This window comes from Hyla sarda, chromosome 12 (genome assembly GCF_029499605.1).
Source record: "Hyla sarda isolate aHylSar1 chromosome 12, aHylSar1.hap1, whole genome shotgun sequence".
NCBI lineage: Eukaryota > Metazoa > Chordata > Amphibia > Anura > Hylidae > Hyla > Hyla sarda.
In genome coordinates, this window is record NC_079200.1 from 25,533,215 (window position 1) to 25,559,419 (window position 26,205).

The 26,205-nt window shown below is 46.8% G+C and overlaps 1 protein-coding gene and 1 long non-coding RNA gene across 4 annotated transcripts in view; one reads left to right on the forward strand and one right to left on the reverse strand.

The window, feature by feature from the left end:
- Positions 1 to 26,205, reverse strand: part of LOC130296204 (uncharacterized) — a 185,080-nt gene that overhangs the window by 83,566 nt on the left and 75,309 nt on the right. The window contains exon 5 of one of the 2 annotated variants that reach the window (XR_008849157.1): positions 14,834 to 15,201. The exons of the other annotated variant lie outside the window; for it this stretch is intronic. This is a non-coding gene — a long non-coding RNA (uncharacterized LOC130296204). Of the gene's footprint in view, positions 1 to 14,833; positions 15,202 to 26,205 lie in introns of those variants that run through there. 2 annotated transcript variants of the gene reach the window in all.
- Positions 1 to 26,205, forward strand: part of PPP1R1B (protein phosphatase 1 regulatory inhibitor subunit 1B) — a 108,872-nt gene that overhangs the window by 7,069 nt on the left and 75,598 nt on the right. The gene's annotated exons all lie outside the window — the stretch shown is intronic.

The window sequence follows — 26,205 nt, forward strand, 5'->3', positions numbered from 1 at the left end:
TATTCTAAATATTCACGGAATCCCGAAGTGACGATATTCGCGGTAAAAATTTGCATTTCTAATATTCGCGCTCAACACTAGAGAGCAGGAGACAATCTAATAGATAGACTCTGTTCTGGCTCATACGGAAGGGTCCTTAGTAGTGGAACCCATCCATAAAATCTGTGTGTTCTGATTTAGATGGGGATATCTTTAGAGGTGACATAGATATTAGAGGGTTTGCTGGACAGTTAAATGGGTATTTCAGCTAATAAAGGCCTAAGTAACCAAATTTCTAAAGTACTACAGCATGCAGAGAGTTTATAATTGTATATTGAATTGCATTTCATGTACAGCAGAAGCAAGAATTTAGTCACATGTAAGACTCCTAGCCATAAGTTGTAGGAGTATACAATATTCACCCTTCCTAGCCTGAGAGAAGAGAGGGAACTTTTTTTTTTTTTTTTACCTTCTTTTAGTCAGTCTAGCCCTAGTTCCTCAGCTCCTCTTCTCCTAAGGAAACTACAAGTTTGTGAGCTTAGGTACAGCTAATGTCTGGCATACCTCTTACAAATTGGTTACGTTGTCACTAGTTCTCTCTTCAATCAGGTCAAGACTGTGGCTAACCCAAAAGTCCAGGTTAACATGCACAAGGGCCTTGTTGTCTTCACACTGGGCCTCATTTTGCCTCTGGTTGGACCAGTGGCCACCTGTTAAGTCAAAAAAGTTCACCTGGATACACTTTTTTTGAGTGTTGTGTCACAGTTTGCTACAAAAGTAAGTGGAGTGGTGTTCTACTGTCTCTTTACCCATGGTTCACCCCCCCCCCCCCCACTACTACATCAAGTTGTACTTTTCCAAACTACATTACAAGTGTCTTCACTGTACTGACCTGCACCAGGAGTTAAAGGGGTACTTCTCTGCCCCAGCATTCGGAACATTATGTTCCGAACGCTGGTTGCAGACTGCGGGGGACATGACGTCACAGCCACGCCCCTTCAATGCAAGTCTATGCACGCCCCTCCCATAGACTTGCATTAAGGGGGTGTGTTGTGATGTCACAAAGGGCTTGGCTGTGACGTCACGACCACCGCAGCACGCACCCAGCATTTGGAACAAAATGCTCCGAATGCTGGGGCAGAGAAGTACCCCTTTAACTCTTGGTGCAGGTCAGTACAGTGCAGACACTTGTAATGTAGTTTGGAAAAGTACAACTTCATGTAGTACAACTTTAGCCAGTAACAACTGGTGCCGGAAAGTTAAACAGATTTGTAAATTACTTCTATGAACCCCACAGTGTCCTTTTTCAATTTAAGCTATTTACTTACACAAAGCCCAGGAATGAGACTTCTAAAAAAAACAAAAAAAAACAGGGCTTTGTGAAACACTTTATTTAAAGGAGTACTCCGGTTGAAAACTTTATATTTTTTTTTTTAATCAACTGGTGCCAGAAAGTTAAACAGATTTGTAAATGACTTCTATTAAAAAAATCTTAATCCTTCAAATACTTATTAGCTGCTGAATACTACATAGGAAATTATTTTCTTTTTGGAACACAGAGCTCTCTGCTGACATCATGACCACAGTACTCTCTGCTGACATCTCTGTTTATTTTAGGAACTGTCTACAGTAGCATATGTTTGCTATGGGGATTTTCTCCTACTCTGGACAGTTCTTAAAGGGGTATTCCAGTTTTTTTTTTTTATTTGACTATGCTACAGGGGCTGTAAAGTTAGTGTAGTCCATAATATAGTGTCTGTACGTGTGTGTGACGGTTTTCTCACAATTCTTATGTGATTTTCACTCAAATATTTATTTTTACCAGCATACAAAATGACTGTTGTCTCAGATTTTTCCTAGCTTGCAATGCGGCCGAGACCTGACATCACTAGTCAGCTGATGACAGGGAGCCTGTCTGCTTCAATGGGTGGAGCGATCGCTTGGTGGGAGAGAGATCAATCTGCAACTAATGCAACAGCTGTAGGCACCCTGATTGAAAACCACAGATCTTTTGAATGGATGCAGCTCATCTATGTTTCAATGGGTGGGGTGGCTGATGTGTGGGAGGGAGGAAGATGGAATTGTGGGATTTGTAGTCAAAAAAAGAAAAGTCAAACAGGAAATACCAGTTCAAACAGCTAGCCACAGTTTTATGGTAATCTCACAACATAGCCATTTAGCCCCAAAACAAGCGCAGATCCTTCCTAAGCATGTCCATTACTGTCTGCCAGGTACCTACTAAAATCACCTAATGGTGGAGAACCCCTTTTAAAGTGGACAGAGATGTCAGCAGAGAGCACTGTGGTCATGATGTCAGCAGAGAGCACTGTGCTCGTGATGTCAGCAGAGAGCACTGTGGTCATGATGTCAGCAGAGAGCACTGTGGTCATGATGTCAGCAGAGAGCACTGTGCTCGTGATGTCAGCAGAGAGCACTGTGGTCATGATGTCAGCAGAGAGCACTGTGGTCATGATGTCAGCAGAGAGCACTGTGTTTTTGATGTCAGCAGAGAGCTCTGTGTTCCAAAAAGAAAATAATTTCCTCTGTAGTATTCAGCAGCTAAGTACTGGAAAAATTACGATTTTTTAATAGAGTACCCCTTTAAGAAAAGTTAAAGTTGTTTCATAAAGCCCTCATAAAGTCTCATTTCTGGGCTTTGCGTAAGTAATCAGCTTAAATTGAAAAAGGCCATTGTGGGGTTCATAGAGGGACATTGAATTGCATCTCTTAGCCATGTGACATCGGGGACTACTACCTCCATCATTCCAACCCTCTACAGTCTCCCCTGGCTCACCACACATGATCCCTTATTTCTTGTCATCAATCCCTTCTTCCTCTTGTCATGTCTATGCAGATAAATAGGTCAACACATCGGCCGGATAATTGTAGCCGCTCTTCATGTACCAGGAAGGTTTTGTGTTTGCATATTCGTGTTCTGCTACATATTTCCTCTTTCTCCATTGTATGTTTCCATGTATTATACAATAGACATGACTAGGTGCAGGGTCCAAAGTCTTGTCTGATCTCTGTATACCTGTATGCTTTTATACCAATCCCAAGATGAAGGAAATAACACTGTGACGGTGGTGCCAGTTAGGTCCATTCTTGAAGTTGATGGTGGAAGCAGAAAATGACTTGTTGAGGGCCAAATAGTGATAGGACTCAGCAAACTTTACAGGACTGCAGCCACTACAGTCCAGCTTAGAGTAGCAACAGCCGGTACAACCTGCTCTGGGCCACCACAGTGACAGGACCGTGTCAGAGCACTTTCAGAATGTCTTTTGGGGTGTTCCCGGTATGCATTGGTTAGTATCTACTAAACGTTGTCCAAGAAAGGACAACCGGTCACCGGGAACTTGTGCCCACTGATGTGTGTATGAAATGAAGACTAGTCCATCTGGTCCAATTCCCTAGTAGAGCTGCTGTAGAGCAAACTGCTGAAAAAGTTGAAGCTATCTATGATAGAATGGAATCAGAACACACAGGGCACCACAGATTGCTGCATTTGGCATATGTGGTGGCCCAGTACAGGAGTTTCACCCCTGTACCCTTGCTGTCCTGTAAAGCGGACTCTATTGCGGTGTCCCCTGAGTCCCTCTTTAATCTATGTAATGTAAATGGTTAATTATACCTTGTGTTATGTATTATAATGTCTTTATACTGTTATGTGCCTTTGTGGTGTCCCAGTACCGGATTGCATCTGTTACCTTGCGGTGAGGTCCCCAAAGTCAGAGTCCCTAGCTACCGGTGGGGTCCTCATCAATAGTTAGCCCCTTGTCACCCTTTTAATAGCTAAAATTATTCAAATTCAATGTGTAAATATGTAAATAAAGTGTACTTACCTTGTTGTAGTGTCGCAGGACCTGCGGGTCATGTGATGCGTTCCAAAACTCTATGGTTTATGGTTCAAGGACCTTTGGAGGAAGTCAGGTGATCGGCCACCATGCATTGTAACGGTGAGTGACAGCTGACACGAACCAATCCAAAACGGCCCTGCCCATCTAAGGGAGTGGCGGCCATTACTCTCTCTCTTTCCTCCTGGGCTGCTGATGGAGGAGGATCTGCGCAGCTGTCATCAGCAGTGACTAGGCCAAAGCCTTGAGGCAACGGCCATCTTACTAAACTGTGAGTTATCTAAATCCCTGTTAAAGGAGTACTCCGGGATAAGAAAACGTATCCTCCTATCCTAAGGATAGGGGATAAGTTTCAGATCGCAGGGGGTCTGACTGCTGGGGCCCCCGCGATCTCCCATATGGGGCCCCGACAGTCAGCGGCCAGGGACTGTGTCTGACCACCGCATGACACGCAGCCGACACGCCCCCTCAATACATCTCTATGGGAGAGCCGGAGCGCTGCACTCAGCAGCCTCTGCCATAGAAATGTATTGAGGGGGCGTGTCGGATGCGGTGGTCAAAGTGAGCTATTTCGGCAAAGAGCCGAGAGCCTCGTACAGGAGATCACGGGGGCCCCAGCAGTCGGTTTTCTTATCCTGGAGTACTCCTTTAAGTCTGCAAGATCACCGGACCTAAACAGACCCCTAAATCCTGACGGATCTCCGCATCAATTCTAATTCTACTAGTCCTTTGGATAAGTCAATGGTCCTCAGCATCTGTCAATCACTGCCGTGCTGTATAGAGACTGCATTGCTAACACTGTTGCTGTTAATTGGATGTACCGCAAGTACCTCAGTAAAGTTTACACAAGTTCATCTCTATTGTGGACCTTCATTCATTTAAGCACGCACCTATCGTTTCTGGGAAGGGTGGCGATAGGCCGAAGATTTACCTCAGCGTATTAACCCTCACCCTGGCGTCACGAGTGACAGGGGTTAAATTAACCCCTCATATACCGAAGCAACACCCCAACTACGCTACACCCCAAGGCAGTTACCACACCTTTAAATACTGTTACCAAGTGTTGTACCAGTGATCAGGTGACTTATAGACTGACCTATAGGACCCCTCCACAGTCTCCCCTATATAAACCCTGGGAGGAGCTAGCTAGGGAGTTCTAGTGTCAGTTTAGAGCATGCTGAGGAACAGTCAAGACCTGAGAGAGTGTCTGGTGTCCTGAGGAGACCCAAGGCCGACCACGCAGCCACGCTTCTACTAATCCGGTGCCCCACAGGTGAAAGTCAAAACCTGGTAAGCTACATATGGGGTGAAGTCTGTCTAGTCAGTCCTAGTCAAGTCAGTCAAGATCAGTCTGTATAAAGTCAGCCTGGGTCTGCAGCAATTAATCCAAGTCCACTACAAGTCCCAGTGAGCTCTAAAGTCTCTGAAGTCACTGGTCACATCCTTGGGCCCAACTGAGCTGTAAAGACTATTCCCTCTGTCTGCCTCAGTAAAGCTGTCGTTGTTCTGTAACTTGGCATCGGAGTCATTATTTGCCCCCTGCGCCTAGCCCAGGATCCAGCTGCCATTCCTTCAAGTGGTGTAGAGGTAAAGCCACACTCTGGTATCACAAATACAAGGGGTTAATGCCATCTGCCCCTAGGGTAATAACATCTGCCCTCATCACACCCTCACCACACCCATAATGGTCATAGTGCTGGGCTGATATTTTCAATAAAAAATCTGAACCAGGGCCCCCTTACCATGTGAAATTTCTAGTGTCGTCTTCTTCTGTGGTAAAAGAAAAATTGAGCCTTTCTCTGGTGCATGGGCCTGGAAGCGACTGCTACCTCTCCATCCCCTATAAATTAGGGTTGAGAGCTACACAATGACAAGCGCCAGTTTCACCACTCATTTGAGGCCCATCAGTTGACGGCCCAGCTGCACAAACAATGACAGGATCATTTGCGTGGCCTCCTGTTGTGGTGTCAGGTGAGGGTAATGTGCAATTAACCTTTCCGTGATGCCAGAGCGTGGTTAACCTATACACCACCTGAGGTTGAGCCAGCTTCTTCTTGGCCAGGCACGGGGCAATAAGTACTCCGACGCAAGGTTATGGAAAAACTGACTTTACTGAGGCAAAATAGATGATAAAATCCGTTACAGCTCAGATTGGTATAAAGAAAGGTGCAAGATGAACCTTGGAAGCTTATCGGCTTGCTGGGACTTATAGTTGATTGTGCTGTGTATGACTGTCCTGCTGTATGGCAACCCACGTTTGACTTTAGTGACTATATGACTGTACCGCCCTGTACTGTAGGGGGCGCTACCAGACAGCCAGTCAGTGCATGCACTTTAGGAATACAGGGGTTTTACCAGTGAAATATCCACTCTGATTGGTCGGTTCTTCCAGTCATTGACACGTTTCGCAGATTCCATAGCATTGTATGTTGAGTCTGGTTTCAAGTTACAATGGTCCAGAAAAGACCATTGTATGTTGAAACTATTGTATGTTGAGGCCATTCTAAGTTGAGGGATCACTGTACAATATTGAGGTATATAGATTTCTGTCTTGTGTAGGTCCAAGACGGACACTCAAGGCAACATCTGCCACACAGGTCGGGCAGGATGTTATATTCTGTACTGGGTCACCACACTGTTTGCTCACTCGATGGCTGATCGCTGGCCCTTTTACATAAGCCAGTTATGAGGAAGGAGGATGCCTAAGGATGCTCATTCAGCTCATTTTTGCCCCGTGTCAAAGGACTTTACGTCCCTACAAAGGCCAAGCTAAGTGTTACAGAATTAGCAATACCCGCTGATCAATGCCTGGCCATTGTGCAAACCAGTTCTGCCCACAGATTCCTCTGTAAAGGCAAATAGATGGGCATTGACCCTGGATAAGGGTTTCACAGTACAATGAATACTCATCTTATTCCACACCCTTGGAAATAATAAGTAAACATAGAGAATTAATACCATGTGAATACGTGAGAGTATATGAGGATTACAGAGGATTCCATGTGTCATAGGTAAACTTTATATTTCATATTGATACAAAATGATGATGACACACCGCTTTATCGGGTTCTCACAGCAGATTTAGCGCAGCCTTACTTAAGGCCTTGTTTCCCATAGCAACCAATCACATAGCAACTGTGGTGTCCCGGTACCGTATTTCATACAGTACCTTGGTTAGGGGTCCCCAAAGTCAGAGTTCCTAGGAACTGTGGGGGTCCGCTTCTTTAGTCATCCCCTAGTCACCCCTCATATAGTTAATATTCTGCTAAATTATATGTAAATGCTGTATATAATATGTATGCTTACCTGCATAGCGTCGCAGGACCTTAGGTCATGTGACTCGGGTTACAGGTAAAAGGACCTTTAGAGGTTCATGGGTCAGGTAATTACCCATAATACTTTGTAAAGCTGATTGACAGATGGTGTGGACCAATCCTAAAATGGCCAGCCCCTGCCCATATAAGGGAGCTGCAGCCAATAGTCTCTCTCTTGGGTTCCGGATCGTTGGAGAGTCAAGATTTGCGCAACTTTCAACGACAAATACTAGGCCAAAGCCTGCCGGCCTCGGCCTGAAGCTAAACAGTGAGTCCTTATAAACTTCCCCACTACTTCTAGCAAGGACCCTGGACCTAAACATAACCCTAAATCCATCGGATCTGCGCATCCTACTAAGCTAAAGAACTTACTTAAGTCCCAACCATACGTCAATTTCAGCTAAGCTGTACATAGACTCTGTTATAAAGACTGTTCCTGTATTCGCATGTTACAGAAAACCTTCAGTAAAGTTTCTGCAAGTTTTCAGCAAAGCTCTGGTTGTGGACATTGCATTTATTCTACATCTCCCTATCGCTCTTGGGAAGGGTGGCGATAGGCCAAGCATCACAGTATTAACCCTCACCCTGGCGTCACGACTGACAAGAGTTAATTACACCCTTGATATACCGCACAGCAAAACCCCAACTGCCATACACCCCCCCAAGGCACCACACAACCATGGACAACAAGACTTTAATTTAGACATCGTCGATTGTAGCTATCAGGCTACATGGACACGTGGTGGAAATTCTGTAGATTTTACCTTTGGATTTGTGCGGGTAAAATCCATAGTGGATTCCAGGTGGAGGCAAGAGGAGGAAATGTTATAAAACTCATCCATAGACTGTAAAAATGCATGGCTCAAAAACAGTAAAAAAAAACAAAAACGCCATTTTATTATTAAGTTCCACTGAACTCAACAGCTGGAATTTTCCTTTCTGTAAAGTTTTATAGCCATAAAACTAAGTGCAAGGTCTTTTTTTTCTGACATTTACTCAAAAACATCTTCTAAATGGAATGTTTTTCCCCACACTTTGGGCTGTTTTGGCTGGAAAAATGTCTGCATTAGAAAAACATAAAATAAATAAAATAAAAAGAGTGCAAAAAGGCAACCCCCCCCCCCCCCCCCCAAAAAAAAAAAAAAAAGCTAGCCAAGACCAGCTTCACATGGGTGGAATAGAGACACATATGCATCCGAAGTATGACCATGTAAAGCTGGCAGAAAGAAGCTGGCTAAAAATATGGACTAAAAACCCTGTGCATATAGGCCCTCGTTTACTTAGAAAATCAGGTTGTAAGTCTATGTTGCTTTCTTACCCGACTGCTTTTTTCCCCTGGTATTTATTATTATGTCGCATCCTGTTTGTCGCACGTGGGTTTTGTTGGTTTTGGTTTCCAACTCCTCTGAGTTGTCAGGAAAAAATCCACAACAATTCAACAAATTCGGGTTGGAAACCTTAATAAATATGTGGGAAAGCTCAGTGTCAGGATCCAGATACTGTGAGGATACTGGTGGTGGATCCTCTGTGTCAGTGGGGTGATGACGTGGGCCGTACCAGGGGAACGGAGTCTAAGGGGTTACTGGTTTTCACCAGAGCCCGCCGCAAAGCGGGATGGACTTGCTGCGGCAGGTAACCCCCAGGTCGTTCCACCCGATAGCGACTCAACCCCAACTGACAGCTGAGACAGGCGCGGTACAAGGGATTAGGCAAGAGCAAGGTCGGACGTAGCAGAAGGTCAGGGCAGGCAGCAAGGGTCGTAGTCAGGGGCAACGGCAGAGGGTCTGGAACACTGGCTAGGGACATACAAGGAAACGCTTTCACTGGCACAAGGCAACAAGATCCGGCGATGCTGGGAAGGGGAAGTGAGGTATTATAGGCATGGACACAGGTGTGAGCACTAATTGGACCAGGCGCCAATCAGTGGCACACTGGCCCTTTAAATCGCAGAGAGCCAGCGCGCGCGTGCCCTAGGGAGCAGGGCCACGCGCGCCGGGACTGAGCCGTCAGGGAACAGGACGGGTAAGGAGACTGGGATGCGAGCCGCGAGCGGGCACGTCTCGCTACGTGGGTCGCATCCCCACCGGTGACATTAATGCAGCGCTCGCGGTCAGCGGGTCTGACCGGGGCGATGCGAGAAGGTGAACGCCGCGAGCGCTCCGGGGAGGAGCGGGGACCCGGAGTGCTTGGCGTAACACTCAGAAATGTCGGGTTACGCCCCTTTTTCGGGTTTGGGAGAATCCACATCGGGTCCGTCGGGAAAAAATGTTGCATTGTGTCGCAGACTGGCACACGATGTCTGCGACAGACAATGATGCGCCAAAAAAACCCGACAAAACAAGTCGGGTTTAGAATAATAAATGAGGGCCATTATCTTTCATTGTAGATTCGATCCCTAAGGGAGTGTTCGCACTGTGGAATTCCGCAAAGTGAACATTACCGTCATTGCGAGACCCGTTCACACTTTGGAATTTCAGCGGTGGACAATTCTGCCGCTGAAATTGTTCCGCACAGAGAAAGAACCTGTTCATTCCTTGCGCGGAGGTCCGTGAGCACTGCATAGCCGTCAATGGTGACAGCGCAGTGCCGCGCGGTCCTACTCCCGAAGTAGTTTGGGCGGCGGCCACCTGACGGAATCTCCGTTCGCTGAATTCAGTGAGCGGAGATTCCGCAGTGTGAACATACCCTTAGACCACTCAAATTTCGTTCTGCAAAGCTGGCCCGGATATTGTGCGGAATGTGTGCGGAATTTATGTGGAATTTCTGTGCGTTCAACACACAGACCCTGGCCAAAATGTAATACATTGGGGGCTCTACACTTTATTCCGCAAAAACTATTGTCAGGTTCAATGTTTTTGTAGAATCTACAATTTACATAGCAGAAATTCCGCCGTTTGGGACAGCAAAATCCCCATTCAGCACAATGTGCAGTAAATTGCTGCATTTTTCCAACAGATTCCGCTTGGAAATCCCGTTGTGTGAACAGAGCTTTACGGCTTTACAGCATTTTGTTGCAGATTTACAGGAGATCGGTTGTGAAATCAGTGGGAGATTGGAGCAGAAAAATCCAGTGTGGATCTAAACTAAATGTTCTTGGACATGGCATTATTTGGGTATGGTAACCAAATGGACGGGGAATGTTAATGGAAAGTCCGTATTATGCCTTGTTCACACAGCTAAATAGTTTTCCATAAGATTCTGCTGCACCGTGCACACAGCCGAATTTCCATGGAGGAACCATCTGCCACAGAAATTCCAATTCTGGCACATGTGACTTTTTTGCGACAATTTTAAGCAAAAAAAAAACCTACTAAATGCTTTGCGAATACGCATGCGAATCCTGGCCCGTCACTCACTATGTTCCGCTGCAGCCTGTGTCTCAGCTCCAGCGCGCACGTCCCCGTCTCCTAGGGCGTGCGTGCCGGAGCTCTGAAATTTAAAGGGCCAGTACGCCCATAATTACTGTTTGCACCCGACACTACATTATAAGTCCCTGCACCTCCCACACTTCCCTGACGGATCTTCAGTGCCCCTAGCCTGAGATTAAGTGACCCTTTAGCCTGTTAGCCTTTTCCGTGTATCCAGACCTTCCGTTGTGCTATTAGACTCCGCACCTTTGCCACCTGCCTTGACCTTCTGCTACGTTTGACTGCGCTACTGCCTTATCCTTTGGTACCTGGCATTGCCCAGCTACCTGTGTGGTCGAGCCGTGTTGGAGGTAGCGACCTGGGTGTCACCTGCTGCAGCAAGCTCATCCTGCCTTGCAGCGGGGTCTGGGGAAGACCAGCGGCACCTCAGACTCCGCTCCCCGATACGGTCCGAGTCATCAGCCACACAGGTTAGAGGATCCACATCCAGCTCCGTTACAAGATCCTGTCCAATGGGATCAGGAAACCATTATTAAACGTTTCAATCCAATTCTTGGCTGTCAATATACAGCCCATTGGCTCATTCATGGAACTATCCTGCCATATGCAAGAAGCCTCGCAGCATTTATTATCAATCGCAGAATAGTTAATAATAATAATTCCTTTATTTATATAGCACCGGCATATTTCATAGCGCTGTACAGAGCTTGTCATCACTTAAATTGGTCCCTGTGCCCATTGGGGCTCACAATCTAAATTCACCGTATATTTTGGAGTGTGAAAGAAAACCAGAGGACCTGAGGGAAACCCACAAAAACACGGAGAGAACATACAAACTCATTGCAGATGTTTTCCTTGGTCTGATTTAAAGGGGTACTCCGGTGGAAAACTTTTGCCAGAAAGTTGAACAGATTTGTAAATTACTTTTATTAAAAAATCTTAATCCTTCCAGTACTTATCAGCTGCTGAATACTACAGAGGAAATTCTTTTCTTTTTGGAACACAGTGCTCTCTGTGGACATCACAAGCGCAGGGCTCTCTGCTGACATCTCTGCCCATTTTAGGAACTGTCCAGAGCAGCATATGTTTGCTAATGGGATTTTCTCCTACTCTGGACAGTTCCTAAAATGGACAGAGATGTCAGCAGAGAGCACTGTGCTCATGATGTCAGCAAGAGAGCTGTGTTCCAAAAAGAAAATAATTTCCTCTGTAGTATTCAGCAGCTAATAAGTACTGGAAGGATTAAGATTTTTTAATAGAAGTAATTTACAAATTTGTTTAACTTTCTGGCACCAGTTGTTAAAAAAAAAAAAAAAGTTTTCCACCGGAGTACTACTTTAAACTCAAGACCCCAGTGCTGCAGGGGAACAGTGCTAACCACTGAGCTGTTCTGTGATTTCTTTTGGTAGTCCAACGTCGGATGTTCCCCTTGTAAAAAGTGCAATATGGCGTCTTTTAGAGATGAGCGAACTTACAGTAAATTCGATTCGTCATGAACTTCTCGGCTCGGCAGTTGATGACTTTTCCTGCATAAATGAGTTCAGCTTTCAGGTGCTCCGGTGGGCTGGAAAAGGTGGATACATTCCTAGGAAAGAGTCTCCTAGGAATGTATCGCCCTTTTCCAGCCCACCGGAGCACCTGAAAGCTGAACTCATTTATGCAGAATAAATATCAACTGCCGAGCCGAGAAGTTCGTGACGAATCGAATTTACTGTAAGTTCGCTCATCTCTAGCGTCTTTCTTTGGCACTTTTGCTCCGAGCACCTTTTGAGGAAAGACTTACTTCACACTGGTAATTTCCATAATGATTTCTGTGAGATTTGGTACCATTTCGTTTCATTTAGATCAGGATACATTGCTTTTTGGTAGCAATTCGTAATGACACATTACTCCAAAGTCCATTAAAGGCGCAGTGACGTGGGATTTTAATAGCACCTTTAAGCACTTCAATTCACTCTTATTTTATGTACAATAAAAGTTAAAGGGGTACTCCGCTGCTCAGCGTTTGAAACAAACTGTTTCCGAACGCTGGAGCCGGCGCCGGGAACTCGTGACGTCATAGCCCTGCCCACTCATGATGTCATGCCCCCGCCCCCTCAATGCAAGTCTATGGGAGGGGGCGTGACGGCTGTCACGCCCCCTCCCATAGACTTGCATTGAGGGTGCGGGGCGTGACGTCATGAGGGGACGGGCTATGGCGTCACAAGCTCCAGCTTTCAGAACAGTTTGTTCCAAACGCTGAGCAATGGGGTACCTCTTTAAGTTTAACAATTGTATATAGAGTTTTTGCTTCGCCCGGCGTTGCGACTTTGGGGTAATTGTTTATATACCGTAACAGAGCTTTGCCATACAGGGCCCATGCGCCCCAGCAGAGGACAAAATAAGTGAATATGTGGCAGATCATTTGTCGTTGGGGTTTATTATTTTTTATTACTTTATTTATATAACCCATTAAATAGTCATCGCCTATTCAACAAACTTTTCACGATAAGCTACCATGTGAGAACATGAAAAATAGCACTATATCTGGCCATTATATTACTTGCATGTGACATATTTCATCTAAAACACTAGTTTTAGTGTTGAGCGCAAATATTCGAAATGCAAATTTTTACCACGAATATCGGCACTTTGCGATTTCGGGAATATTTAGAATATAGTGATATATATTCGTAATGACAAATATTTATGTATCTTTTTTAATGGGAATTTATGCGAATATTTATGCGAATATCGGCACTTCCATACTGGACACTGATCCCTTCTAGAGATGAGCGAACTTACAGTAAATTCGATTCGTCACGAACTTCTCGGCTCGGCAGTTGATGCCTTTTCCTGCATAAATTAGTTCAGCTTTCAGGTGCTCCGGTGGGCTGGAAAAGGTGGATACAGTCCTAGGAGACTCTTTCCTAGGAATGTATCCACCTTTTCCAGCCCACCGGAGCACCTGAAAGCTGAACTAATTTACGCAGGATAAGTCATCAACTGCCGAGCCGAGAAGTTCGTGACGAATCGAATTTACTGTTAGTTTGCTCATCTCTAATCCCTTCTTTTAGGTGAAAGATATAATTGCGCACAATGCGAATTTCATTACAAATTTCCTCATGAAAAAAAAAAAAGAGAACGAACACAGCGAATATGCGAATTTCGCGAACATAGGATGAATATTCGTCCATATATTCACGAAATATCGTGAACTCGAATATGGCCTCTGCACTAGTCTCTTTGTCTCTCCCTCCTCTGTCTCTTGCTAACTTTCCACATCCCTCTCCATAGACTTCGATGGGAAGCTGTAACCTGATCCCTCAGTGAGCTGAAAAGTAGCCTTTTGCAGTTTTTGAAGAGTGAAAGCATTTAGGGGGAAGGTAGAAGGAGGTGATAGAACTCATGTGGAAAACGAAGCACTTTTCTTATATTTGTTTGTACTACAGATCTATGCAAAGTTTTTAGAAAAGTTAGTGATCCCAGCCGCACTCTGACTACACCTCTCACATACACCAGTACACTATTTCACAAGAGGTAAAAGTCCCTTTGTATACTGAGCGCAGTCATCGTCTGACCATGTAAGACAAGCTCAGATTACTGACCCGGCATGTATGTTTACTCTGCAAGGAAAAATGTACAAAGTGATTTAAAGTTGTTTTCTTAAAAGAACCGTTTGACTATTTTGCTAAGTTGGATTAAACTGAAAAGTCCTATGAATCGGACACATGATATCACTTAGATACATAATACAATTCATTAGGAGGCATTCCTAAACACCAACTATGGAGGCAACTTCTTCTCTTTTTTTGTATCACCAAAAATGGAGGAACGCCCTTCTAGTCGGGACACAATATTCCACTGCCCAGGGGTCTGCGTCCTGTAACGCTGGTTATGTGAACATCATAGGTCAACCTATTGGTCTGTATTTATACAAGGAAAACTAAGCAATAAATCAAAGCTAGTCCATTATTTTTAATAGACATTTACAGTTCTCAAGAGCATACAGTGTTCCCTCAACATACGATGGGAATCCGTTCCAAATGGACCATCGTTTGTTGAAACCATCGTATGTTGAGGGATCCGTGCAATGTAAAGTATAGTAAAAATTAGTTCAGCTTTCAGGTGCTCCGGTGGGCTGTAAAAGGTGGATACAGTCCTAGGAGACTCTTTCCTAGGAATGTATCCACCTTTTCCAGCCCACCGGAGCACCTGAAAGCTGAACTAATTTATGCAGGATAAGTCATCAACTGCCGAGCCGAGAAGTTCGTGACGAATCGAATTTACTGTAAGTTCGCTCATCTCTAATTACAGCAGCTGAAAAGTACTGGAAGGATTAGGATTTTTTTATAGAATGTATAGAATTTAATAGATTTTTTAATAGTAGTAATTTACAAATCTAGTAGGGTAACAAAGAAGTGTATGTGCAGTCACCGCTCAGCGGAGGTCAATGGGTCCTGGGGTCCAGATCACGGGGCGCTGGGTCACAGAACAGGCGGGTGTTGATAGCGCTCGGAGGCAATGCTGGCAGTTTTGCACATAGGTGTGTGCTTCTTCCTGGCAGGTGTGTGCTACTTATTGATACTTTATCTGTAGTACATGCACCCCGCAGGAGGTATTGACTCAGGTCGCCGGGACTGAACTCTGCATCGTATACAGGTGAAGTTGCCTCTTAGTGTGTCCTCCCCTTTCTGTCTCGCATACCTGTAATTTACAAATCTGTTTAACTTTCTGCACCAGTTGATTTAAAAAATTTTTTTTTTTTCCTGTGGAGTACCCCTTTAATACAGAGGGCAAAATTTGGCTATATACATTGAGGGACAGTGACAGGAGTGGTGGTCGGGGGATCGCTATATATTTCCAGGTACCTTTCATATGTAGCTACCCGGTTTCACAAAGCACATATCTCATCCAGGGAAAGCTGGGTGAAATATGAGGAATCCAGGAGTATTTTACAGTGTGAAATCCCTAGCAGACCATAACTAGGAACCTTTGGTAAAGTCTGTTTTTGGGCCTGATATTTATAGAATGCAGGCAGGTTGGTAGTAGGGTTTATCATTCCCTTCCTGCCCAGTCCAGGTTTTCAGTGAGGCCCAAATGTACCATCTCATGTGCTGACTTTGTGTATCCTTTGCTGTGCCATACCCTCCTTGCACAGTGATCACAAGTCCGACTTCTGACCTTACACGACCATTGCATGCCAGCTCTTACATATAGGCAAAAAATGGGGCTAAATGGGCCAAACATGATATGAACAGAATCTTCAGAGATTGTGTGGTGGTCCTCAGGATTTGTAGTGTAGGGGTGTTAGAATAGTATTACAGGGTCTGGTGGTATTAACCCTTGGCTGTCGTGACGCCAGGGTGGGGTTTGCTTAATAGTAATGCTCCTGCTGCCAACCGTCCCACAAACGACAGGGATAATAAACGGAATGTCCACAGCAGATTTTATGTATATGTATATTTATATACATATATGAATTATATAAATATGTATATTTATGATATAAGTAACTGGAAAACTTTACTTTAACTGAAATGCAACAGTCTTTACAATTATGCAGTCTTTCAGAGAGAACCGGGATGCAGGTTCCTCACAGGTTTTGCTGGGACTTGAAATGATGAGCTTTTTTATGCAGGCCCCAGTGCTACTAATTATAAGATTGATGCTGTATAGTAGTCACACAGGATTTGATAGGTTGAGCTTGATAAGTCACAGTTTTAGTGGCTGCTGGTTCTTTCAGGCTTTGGCCTAGATGAATTGAATAACGTTATGCTGATTTGCGGATTGCGCTTGCTTGATAGTTCAGCAGGAACTAAGAGAGCGAATTTAGTGGCTAAACCCTTTATTTAATAATGGGCTGGACTAAGCTGATTGGTCAGCAAACCTGTAAGTCCTGAACCCAGGAACTCTGGGTACATCACATCACCCAGTAAGGTCCTTAAGCAATTATACATCACACCTGTACATCACATGACCCGGGAAAGGTCCTATACATTTATATTTCCTATACATTAAACAATATATCAACATAATTTATATGAGGTGACCAGGGGTAAGCCCTGCAGGAGAGCCCTATGGAAATGGAGGGACTCTGGCTGAGGGGACTTTAGACAGGGACAGGACCAGGTCCTGTACTGGGACACCACAATTGTCTTCTCAAACAGATGGAGTAGCAAAAGTCACCATTCATAGAAACTCAGTAGAGTTTACCATGTGCTATTAGTGATGTTTATCCCATAACAACAATTTTATTGAGTCTTGTCATGTTTTCGGCTCAATTGATCCACAGAAAGTGTTCAAACAACCAACTTTGTGTGACTGCTGCCGATATGAATTAAGATGTACAGTACAGAGAGCATGTAAAGGGTCTTCCGATTTCAGTGTTTTCCAACATGTTATTTAGGTTCACTCAATAGAAATCCAGAAGCTTAAAGGGGTACTCCGCCCCTAGACATCTTATCCACTATCCAAAGTATAGGGGATAAGATGTCTGATCGCGGTTGTCCCACCGCTGGGTACCTCCGTGATCTCTCCTGCTGTACCCCATGTCATCTGCTGCATGGAGCGAAGTTCGCTCCGTGCCTGATGACAGGCGATACAGGGGCCGGAGTATCATGACGTCACAACCCCACCCCTTTGTGGCATCACGACCCACCCCTCTCATGACATCACACTGTCCCGCCCCCTTAATACAAGTCTATGGGAGTGGGCGTGGGGACCCGTGCGATCCCCTGCTGGGAGCTTCCGTGTTTGTGACGTCATGCCCCCTCCATTCATGTCTATGGGAGGGGGCGTGACGGCTACTACGTAGCCGTCACGCCTCCTCCCATAGACATGAATGGAGGGGGAGTGGCGGTTGTAGTCGCCAGTCATCCCACACGGAGCGGAGTTCACTCCATGCACCGGATGACTGGGGTGCCGCAGTGGAGAGCGCGGGACCCCCGCGATTAGACGTCTTATCCCCTATCCTTTCGATAGGGGATAAGATGCTTTCCGGCAGAGTACCCCTTTAATATGAATTGCTTACTGCTAAACAGGTTGGGTTGTAGGTTTGGCTTAGTCTGGTTTTGTAGATCAAAAGGATGGAGCAAGAAAGCTTCTGTTGTGTAAGGTTGGTTTCCCATTACGGAATCTCATAGACTGGAATGTTTTTCGCAAGGTATTCTGCCGGAAAAAGGAACGGCAGATGAATTTCCATGGTGGAAAGCTCCACCACTGAAATACCGTTGTGTGCTTTGGAATCCTATTGACAGCAATGGGATTCTGCTGCATTTTTAGGGTAGGATCACACGTAGTGTGACGTTGCGGGCGCGCTACTGACCATCCCTAGAGTGTGCCACCAGCTGTGTCCGTGTATTCTACTGGAAGCAGCAATACGCCGCTACAAGCAGACACAGAGGGAGTTGCAAGTAGCGCCTGCGCAGTGTACTCCAGACATCACAACCGTTCCCCCTGCTCCTTGTGCTAGGCTGAGAGCGGCCGCAATGTCTGGAGTACACTGCGCAGGCGCGACTTGCAACTCCCTCTGTGTCTGCTCGTAGTGGCAGATTGCTGCTGCAAGTAGGACACAGGGGGAGAACAGCTGGAGACACACTCTAGGGATGGGCACTAGCGCATCCGCAGGATCAAATACGCAGCGGATGCACTACGTATGACCCTACCCTTATAGTTGTTGTAAAGTCCTGGAAGAACGCCTGCCCATGGCTTGTGTTTGGTATTGCACCTAAAGTCTAGAAAAGTCAATGGTACTTAGTTGCACTACCTCACACAACCTTTCGGACAGGTGTGACGCTGTTTTCGGAAGAAAGCAGAAATGTTTTTCCTGTCCAATAGTGTTGAGCGGCATAGGCCATATTCGAATTCGCGATATTTTGCGAATATATGGACGAATATTTGTCATATATTCGCTAAATTCACATATTCGTAATATTCGCATTTTATTTTCGCATATGCGAAACTTCGCGTATGCGAAAATTAGCATATACAAAAATTAGCATATGCGAAAATTCGCACGCCAGTCTCACACAGTAGTATTAGAGCCTTCTTTACACCACACAAGCTGGAAGCAGAGAGGGATGATCACTGTGATGTGTACTGAGAAAAAAAAAAATTAACGAATATTCGTAATTACGAATATATAGTGCTATATTCGCGAATAAAATTTGCATTGCGAATATTCGCGAGCAACACTACTGTCCAACCCCATTAACACATTGAATGCTGGTTTAGGCCATCCAATCACACTTTTTACCGTGCGGTGTTATAATGTTAGGTCACGTAAGGGTTTGGAAGGAGCAGAGAGCAGATGGGGAAAGACAAGTAAATCTCTGTTTGTTTTTCTTTTCTGAGCCCTAATCTCATTAGCAGATTCCTGAGAATGCAGACGCCCCACAGGCGACATACATGTTAACCCTGCGCCATCCAGCACTATTTGTCCTTCTACGACAAGGACAAATAGTCTGTTGATCATATTTCTGATCAATCGATGTAAAGCCTATGGGGGAGATTCATCAAAACTTGTATGGTACCACGGGTGGTGTAGGGAATACCTTATCACTTCGTGACGCCAGGGCACCGTTAGCCTGTACACAGTCCCAGATTGGAGACAGATTCTCCTGGGCCAGACACGGGGAACGAAAGAACACACGGACGTCAGGTTATGGATAACTGTTTTAACTGAGCAGGGTGCAGACGGTATTACACATGAACAGTATGTTGCGGAGTGAAGAGGATGCAGTGTAACCCCTTGGGAGCCCTGTTGCCTTGCTGGGACTTCTGATTCTTTCACCCAATAGATTGATACTGACTTGAGAAAGGATTGAAGATTGATCCAGGTAGCTAGGGTTCTGACAAGGTCCTGTAGCTTTCTCCACCAGGACATGAACTTCCACCGAGCGGGTGATCCTTGCAGAATGACCGGATAAGATAGATTTGTTCTGGGCTTTCCCTTAGAGCTTCTCCACCTCACACCTTTACCACACTTGTGTTCTGCCCTCCACAGTGACTAGCACTGAACTGGGGCAACTCCTCCCCCTACTACACTATATGGCCAAGAATTTAGGGGTTCCCATTGGGCATACGGGGTCACATGAGCTTGCACTGCTCCACTCTTAAAAGGTACAAAACATATTAAAATAACATACATAGAAATAACATGATATTTAAGAAAATATATGAAACTTTTGGTAAAGAGCTAGAACAGTACTCTGCTGGAAAACATTTTCTATTAAATCAACTGGTGCCAGAAAGTTAAACAGATTTGTAAATTACTTCTATTTAAAATTCTTAATCCTTCCAGTACTTATCAGCTGCTGTATGCTCCAGAGGAAGTTCTTTTCTTTTTGAATTTCCTTTCTGCCGGTGTCCATGAAAGGAAAGCAAATCCCCATCTCTTTTGCTCTGGACAGTTCCTGATATTGACAGAGGTGTCAGCAGAGAGCACAGTAGTCAGGCAGAAAGTATGCAGCCGCTGATGAGTACTGGAAGGATTAATATTTTTTAATAGAAGCAATTTACCAATCTGTTTAATTTTCTGGCACCAGTTGATTTAAAAAATTTTTTTTCCAGCAGAGTACCCCTTTAAAGGGGTAGTCCAGTGGTGAAAAACTTATCCCCTATCCTAAGGATAGGGGATAAGTTTGAGATCGCGGGGGGTCCGACCGCTGTGGCCCCCTGCGATCTCTCTGTACGGGGGCCAGGCTCTCCGGCCAGATAGCGGGTGTCGACCTCCGCACGAAGCGGCGGCCGACACGCCCCCTCAATACATCTCTATGGCAGAGCCGGAGATTCCCGAAGGCAGCGCTTCGGCTCTGCCTTAGAGTTGTATTGAGGGGGTGTGTCGGCCGCCGCTTCGTGCGGAGGTCGACACGCCCCCTTCCCGCGGGGTGTCAGGGCTCCGTACAGGAGATCGCAGGGGGCCCCAGCGGTCGGACCCCCCACAATCTCAAACTTATCCCCTATCCTTAGGATAGGGGATAAGTTGTTCACCACTGGATATCTCCTTTAAGCCAGTCAATGAGATGTGAGAGTTGTAAAGTAGACACTCGGTATAGAAGAAGGGAGAGATGAGCAGCTTCCAAAAACCTATGGCACAAGAACATGGCCTTTAAGATGAAAGAAAATCTCTGTCACCTGCCTTTTGGTTTGTTCATTGTAAGTCAGATTGGATACACAATGCCAGATAACACGTCTGATGTGTGGCACTCAGCCTCCTCACATTGGCCTCAGAATGAAGTGTGGCCCCAGCACAAAGGAAGAGGTAAGTGCTGGCTGGATACTTCTCAGGGCATCTACGGCTGGGTTCACACATGTCCAGTGATCCTGCATTATCCCTGATGGGAATGGATGCCAGATGCTACAAGCTAGATACTTTGCATCCAATGGCCCATCCATTGCTCCGCAGGCTTAAATGGGGCACAGTGCCGGACCTCTGGCTCATCCAATATATCCAGAGTGGATTTGCCAGATCAAAAAGCCTTAATGTAAGCATTTCTTGATGTGGCACCTGCAGGCCAGATGGCGAATATGCAAAAAAAAATAGAATAGTAATGGGAAGGCTCATTTGGTTTGCTAAATATAAGGGGACCAAGTCTGCCAATATATAAACATATACCCTAGGTCATTGGTCTTCAAACTGTGGCCCTCCAGATGTTACAAAACTACAATTCCCAGCATGCCCGGACAGCCGATGGCTGTCCGGGCATGCTGGGAGTTGTAGTTTTGCAACATCTGGAGGGCCACAGTTTGAAGATCGCTGCCCTAGGTGATGGAAAAGTGAAGAAAGAAATTGAAAAAATTGGCGCTCAGGTCTCTCTTGGATATATGTACACACATATATATATATATATATATATATATATATATATAGTGGTGTAAAAGTATCAATTATATGAAACAGATTTTAGTACATATAAAACCATGTACAGTGTTAGAGCAGAGAGCAAACAAAATCAGCACGCTTAAGTTGAGTAAGCGAGGATTACCCAGCGCTGGAAGCAGTGCAAAGCACTTTCCCGTCTACAGTAAGTTACCTTACAGGACGGTGCATAGCACCAAACCATTTACTTTACCTTACAGGACGGTGCATAGCACAAAACCATTTACTTTACCTTACAGGATGGTGCATAGCACCAAACCATCTACTTTACCTTACAGGATGGTGCATAGCACCAAACCAGCTACTTTACCTTGCAGGACGGTGCATAGCACCAAACCATCTACTTTACCTTACAGGACGGTGCATAGCACCAAACCATCTACTTTACCTTGCAGGACGGTGCATAGCACCAAAACATTTATTTCTCCCCACCAACGGATAGCGCCAAACCAATAATCTTTCCTCACAGGATGAGCATTATTTGGAGTACTTGTGTGGTGTTGGGTGATGGTAATGCGCAAATTAACCTTTTCGTGACACCAGGGCACAGTTAGCCTATACACCGTCCAAGGTTGAGCCAGCTTCTCCTGGGCCAGGCATGGGGCAATGCATACTCCGATGCAAGGTTACGGATAAACTACCTTTAATGAGACAGGATAGATTGTAAAATCCGTCACAGCTCAGATTGGCACATAGGGAAATGCAGGGTAAACCCTGGAAGCTTATCGGCTTGCTGGGACTTGTAGTTGATTGTGCTGTATATGGTTGAGTTGCTGGATGGCAACCCACGCTGACTTTAGTGACTGGAATGACTGACATGTATGACTGACTTCTATGACTGCTTTAGATGACTGACTTGGATCCCCAGGACTTTAGTGCTTACCACTAGGCTTTGATGTTGGCCCGGGTGCAGGGGATTGGCTTTAGAAGATGGTTGCAGGATTAGACTTGTGGCCTCCTCAGGACACCTCACACTCTCTCCTCAGACTTTCTCCAAACTGTACCTCAGCTAAACACTGAACTCCAACCACACTATATATGGGGCAGATTTGGTGGACACCCATTGGGCTGACAAGTCACATGGTTTACCTCATGCACACTCCCCTAACAACAGGTTTTAACAGGCTTAAAGCAACAGGTACATAGAAAATGCCAATACATTAACAATAGCATAACTGTTACGCCTAGCGCTCCGGGTCCCCGATCCTCCCCGGAGCGCTCACGGCGTCTTTCTCCCTGCAGCGCCCCGGTCAGTCCCGCTGACCGGGAGCGCTGCACTGTCATGGCCGTCGGGGATGCGATTCGCACAGCGGGACGCGCCCGCTCGCGAGTCGCATCCCAGGTCACTTACCCGTCCCGGTCCCCTGCTGTCATGTGCTGGCGCGCGCGGCTCCGCTCTCTAGGGCGCGCGCGCGCCAGCTCTCTGAGACTTAAAGGGCCAGTGCACCAATGATTGGTGCCTGGCCCAATTAGCTTAATTGGCTTCCACCTGCTCCCTGGCTATATCTGATCTCCTCCCTTGCACTCCCTTGCCGGATCTTGTTGCCTTGTGCCAGTGAAAGCGTTTAGTGTGTCCAAAGCCTGTGTACCTGAACTTCTGCTATCCATCCTGACTACGAACCTTGCCGCCTGCCCCCGACCTTCTGCTACGTCTGACCTTGCCTCTGCCTAGTCCTTCTGTCCCACGCCTTCTCAGCAGTCAGCGAGGTTGAGCCGTTGCTAGTGGATACGACCTGGTTGCTACTGCCGCAGCAAGACCATCCCGCTTTGCGGCGGGCTCTGGTGAAAACCAGTAGCCTCTTAGAACCGGTCCACTAGCACGGTCCACGCCAATCCCTCGCTGACACAGCGGATCCACAACCCGTAAGCCGAATCGTGACAGTAGATCCGGCCATGGATCCCGCTGAGGTGCCGCTGCCAAGTCTCGCTGATCTTCCCACGGTGGTCGCTCAGCAATCGCAGCAGATTGCCCAACAAGGACAGCAGCTGTCGCAGTTGACCGCCACGTTACAGCAACTTCTGCCTCTGCTACAGCAGCAACCATCTCCTCCGCCAGCTCCTGCACCTCCTCCGCAGCGAGTGGCCGCTCCTAGCCTCCGCTTGTCCCTGCCGGACAAATTTGATGGGGACTCTAAACTCTGCCGTGGATTTTTGTCTCAGTGTTCCCTGCATATGGAGATGTTGTCGGACTTGTTTCCTTCAGAACGGTCTAAGGTGGCGTTCGTAGTAAGCCTTCTTTCAGGAAAGGCCTTGTCTTGGGCCACACCGCTCTGGGACCGCAATGATCCTGCCACAGCCTCAGTCCAGGCCTTCTTCGCTGAACTCCGGAGTGTCTTCGAGGAGCCAGCCCGAGCTTCTTCTGCCGAGACTGCCCTGTTGAACCTGGTCCAGGGTAATTCTTCAGTGGGCGAGTACGCCATCCAATTTCGTACTCTTGCTTCCGAGTTATCATGGAATAACGAGGCTCTCTGCGCGACCTTTAAAAAAGGCCTATCCAGTCGCATCAAGGATGTGCTGGCCGCACGAGAGATTCCTGCCAACCTGCAAGAACTCATCCATTTAGCTACCCGCATTGACATGCGTTTTTCTGAGCGACACCAAGAGCTCCGCCAGGAAAAAGACTTAGATCTCTGGGCACCTCTCCCACAGTATCTGTTGCAATCTACGCCTGGGCCTCCCGCCGAGGAGGCCATGCAAGTGGATAGGTCTCGCCTGACCCAGGAAGAGAGGAATCGCCGTAGGGAAGAAAATCTCTGTCTTTACTGTGCCAGTACCGAGCATTTCTTGGTGGATTGCCCTATCCGTCCTCCACGCACGCACCCAGCTCACGTCGGTGTGGCGTCTCTTGGTTCCAAGTCTGCTCCTCCACGTCTCACGGTGCCCGTGCGGATTTCTCCTTCAGCCAACTCCTCCCTCTCAGCCGTGGCCTGCTTGGACTCCGGTGCCTCTGGAAATTTTATTTTGGAGTCGTTTGTTAATAAATTCCGCATCCCGGTGACCCGTCTCGTCAAGCCGCTCTACATTTCCGCGGTCAACGGAGCCAGATTGGACTGCACCGTGCGTTACCGCACAGAACCCCTCCTGATGTCTATTGGACCCCACCTCGAGAGGATTGAGTTCTTCGTTCTCCCCGGCTGTACCACTGAGGTCCTCCTCGGTCTGCCATGGCTCCGGCTTCATTCTCCCACCCTTGATTGGACCACCGGGGAGATCAGGAACTGGGACTCTGCCTGCCACAGGAAGTGCCTCTCCCCCCCTCCCAGTCCCGTCAGGCAAACCTCTGTGCCTCCTCATGGCCCCCGTCCTTGTGTCTCCCTGCCCCGTGCCAAGCTTCACCCTCTGCCCTCCCTCCCCATTCCAACTCCTGCTGTACTGCCTGCCGTTGAGGAAACCCTCCATTCTTTCCCGGTGTCCTCATCCCAGGGGAGGCAGTTACCGGACAAAAAAAAGGGGAGACCTAAGGGGGGGGGTACTGTTACGCCTAGCGCTCCGGGTCCCCGATCCTCCCCGGAGCGCTCACGGCGTCTTTCTCCCTGCAGCGCCCCGGTCAGTCCCGCTGACCGGGAGCGCTGCACTGTCATGGCCGTCGGGGATGCGATTCGCACAGCGGGACGCGCCCGCTCGCGAGTCGCATCCCAGGTCACTTACCCGTCCCGGTCCCCTGCTGTCATGTGCTGGCGCGCGCGGCTCCGCTCTCTAGGGCGCGCGCGCGCCAGCTCTCTGAGACTTAAAGGGCCAGTGCACCAATGATTGGTGCCTGGCCCAATTAGCTTAATTGGCTTCCACCTGCTCCCTGGCTATATCTGATCTCCTCCCTTGCACTCCCTTGCCGGATCTTGTTGCCTTGTGCCAGTGAAAGCGTTTAGTGTGTCCAAAGCCTGTGTACCTGAACTTCTGCTATCCATCCTGACTACGAACCTTGCCGCCTGCCCCCGACCTTCTGCTACGTCTGACCTTGCCTCTGCCTAGTCCTTCTGTCCCACGCCTTCTCAGCAGTCAGCGAGGTTGAGCCGTTGCTAGTGGATACGACCTGGTTGCTACTGCCGCAGCAAGACCATCCCGCTTTGCGGCGGGCTCTGGTGAAAACCAGTAGCCTCTTAGAACCGGTCCACTAGCACGGTCCACGCCAATCCCTCGCTGACACAGCGGATCCACAACCCGTAAGCCGAATCGTGACAATAACATTGGATTATATTGAGTCCTGAGTAGTGGGGGCCCAAGACGGACACTGAAGGCAACATCTGCCACACAGGATGGGCATTATGCTATATTCTGTACTGGGTCACCACACTTGGACTACCCCTACCTCCGTTCATACTGTTTGAACAACTATCATTGACATTATTTTTTGCACATGTGCACTATCTATGTTTTTGCTGGAAAGATTATTTCTGTGTATTCTTTCAATCTAAGAAACTCTGCATCAGGCTATGATCGGAAACCATTATTCAGTTTAGCATGTATATTGCATTTGATTGCTATATTATCTAAGACATTCTCAAAACATGTGGGCGCTAGGACCGCTGAGGTATGTTCCTTCTCATACACAGCAATGCATTACATGCAGAGTCCGCGGAAAGAATAAACATGTACATTCTTTTTGTGGACAAAGGAATATGAATTTCTGCCCTAGATATTTCCGGAGCTGAAATTCTGCTACGTGAACAGCACAGCAGATTCCCATTGAATTCAACAGGACTCTGCTGCTGTGGAATCTCCCCTGTGAACATAGCCTTAAAATGTTTACTGTGCTAACAAGCAACCACAAGGGCCCTTTGGTGTGCATTAAAGGGGTTCTCCACCATAAGGTGATTTCAGTACGTACCTGG